Source organism: Astyanax mexicanus, chromosome 18, assembly GCF_023375975.1.
Source record: "Astyanax mexicanus isolate ESR-SI-001 chromosome 18, AstMex3_surface, whole genome shotgun sequence".
NCBI lineage: Eukaryota > Metazoa > Chordata > Actinopteri > Characiformes > Acestrorhamphidae > Astyanax > Astyanax mexicanus.
In genome coordinates this window covers 32,608,479-32,611,551 of record NC_064425.1, presented here as the reverse complement: position 1 = coordinate 32,611,551, position 3,073 = coordinate 32,608,479, and positions in this window count along the sequence as shown.

Here is a 3,073-nt window from a genome sequence, read left to right as displayed (position 1 = left end):
AACAACAGTCAGAAGTTTATTGCCGTTATGGAAACACAAGCGTTCCGAGCGTACGTCCCCGCTTATTACACAAACATGAACACACAGCAGAACAAACCCAAATTTTACAGCAACAACAAACAGAATACTAAATACAAAAATAACATTGCTGTTACGGCAAATGAGCTGCTGGCGCACCTTCACGTCGTGAATGAGCTGATCAGTTCCCTGAGAAGCGTTGGACATGGCAGGTAGCTGTGCAGTTAAAATAGCAACCCACCACTGATTTGTTTATTTCACAAGAATTAATAAATGCCTTTTGTGCGTTTCCATGCAAAGTGTACTATTTCTAGGGGTGTCACGATTCTCTAAATCCTCGTTTCGATTTTATTTCCGATTTTAGGGTCACGATTCGATTCGATTTTCGATTTTCTTTTTTTTACAGCAGAGAGGCCTATGCCAGTTTTAGATTAGTCTATGGTCAGTCATTGGTTTAATTCATCAAATTAACAATATCTTATTTCAAAAGGTGGTTTTGATATAAGTGATGCAAAGGGATCTGTAATACACCACATTAGGCACTAATGGTCAAATTTAAATCATTTAATTAAGATATATATGTAATGCCATCTAGTGGCTTTTTTTGGTAGCAGCAGTGTGCACTATTAAAACAGCAATGTGCAACATAACAAAATAAATAATAAAAGAATACAGGAACAGTCATGTACAAAATAATAAAACAATTAGAGCCTTAACAAACTGAACTCTATTCTACTATAACAGTTAAACATAAAAAATAAGACTCGGTCACTGAGATTGACAATTTTTTTTCTTTAATAAAGATATATTATTAAGTTTATCTGAGAGAAAGATGCTTCTTAAGATACCAAAACTATTAACATATTTGAGGCTAGACAAAACAACTGGTATTTTTATATTTTCAAGTTTTTCTTTAAGAAGATGAGAATGTCCACATTCTCTGAAAAGAGGGCTGCTCTTTGAGCAGTCACAACGTGCTATTTGCGTAGCTAAATCAAGCCGCAATGTTGACGGCTCACCAATATCCTGGGATGGGTTTTTACACCTCTACACCTAAACTCATAAAATTAAAAGCTCACACACGCTCTCCAAACAAACTTACAACCCTGAATCATAGCCTAGACCTAGAAAGCAATCCTTGGCATGTCTTGGCATGTACCAAGCCATGGCAAACATTACAAATACACCATTAGTGCATCAGTAGGTTACTATAATGTCTTGTCAACAATTGACTGTAGGGAACACTCAGTTTACCGCAATATGCTTTTTCAAATTAGGTAATGTATTTTTGAAAGCCATTAGCTTGTGGTGTTTGGAGCAAAAAGAGTTGTTATTGCATCCAGGCATTCCGAATGCACTCGCTGCAGCTGGCAACGCATAATTGGGGTCTTCCTTGCTACCAACTTTTTCACTGGGGCTTAGTTGGAGTGCGAAATATCTCTCCAGTCTCTTCCACAAGGCTACATGAATCTGGAGTTTGACGTGACGTGCAGGTGGGATGGATCAAATTCTAATCAATAGAGGATCTGAATAGTATATGTTTATACTTGTTATCCAACCAAAAGCTGGAATCAAAACAAGCCAGAATTAAATATGATGAACGAAGCTATTTTTAAAATGTAAGGAGTAGAAATTACCGATAACTGTGTAAAAAAGTAAGGAGTAGAAGTAAAAAGTCGTCTAAAAATTAATTACTCCACTAAACTATAGATACCCTAAATTTCTACTTAAGTAAGGTAGCGAAATATTTGTACTTCGTTACTTGACACCTCTGATTAATGCTGCATCAAATAAGCTACCCCCCTAACCATGACAGAACCTGACAGCTTTTGGACTTTTGCTGAGAACAGTCTTAATGCTCCTTTTCATGTTTGGTCTGAAGAACATGGTTAATAAAGTAATATCTTTTTCATGTGGTTCTATCAGTTGTTGTTGAATGATAGTTCTTGATGCAGTGCGTCTAAAGGGTTGAAGATATGAGGGTTTAGCTTAGGCTTGTGCTCTTACCCTTTACACACTAAAACTCCTCCACATTCCTTCAATGGTTTAATTATTTATGGGCTGTTTACTGGATACTGCTTTTATACCAAATCATGATTACAATCACCTGTTTAAAATCATTATCCTTATTTAGGTTTTACCTCATTATTACCTTTGAATTGCCCCATTCACAGTTTTTTGGAATATGTTTTGGGTCTGAACTGCAAAAAAAAATTGAATGACACTTGAGCAGATAAAACTTGAAGTATTGCTTGTAAAATATTTTTACATAAATGACACTGCAGACATGTAAGAACACAGAAGCCCTGAGTCACAGTTTCTCATACCCCAATCATTTCCTGACATTAATAAGGTATGAGTCATTATGTTATGACTGATTTCATATCTGGTTGTGCTTTGACCAGACGATGTCAGTGAGGATTGTGGCTTATTTTAGTATACTATTGTGGTTTGATGGATTGTTTGGGATGTTGAGTCAAATTAATGATTATTTGTTTAATATAAAGTAGTATTAGCCAATACAAATATTATATATAGCAATTTAAAGAATTAATCATATTAATTGATTAACAGTTCATGAATAAATCAATAAATATTTTTAAGGGAGTTAATTTAAGTTAGTAAGTGTTTTTGTCCGTTTAGGCTTCTTTTAGTCCGTTTAGGCTTCTTTAAGTAACAATGTCCACAGAGTTCATAATAGAGTTCTCTATTTTAAAAGTTTACTGTTGCTCACTCCACACAAACAGATTTCTTTTAAGAGTAAATTAACAGCACTTTATAAGAGCTGTCAGTGGGGCACCTGTGTTTTCTGCCACCAAGATAGCAATACATCAGAAATTTACCTGAACAGACTTAATTTTCACGTCCCTTATTTTCATTTCTGAAAGGTGGAACCCTAGTAAAAACACAAGAAGCAGGATGTACATAAGGTGCCAAAACATTTACAGACACACACACCCACACACCCACACACAGAAGGGGTATTTCAATAAATTCAGACCACTTCCTTCTTATCTCTGTGTAAAAAAAAAAAAAGGGAGTGAGGCAACGTCTC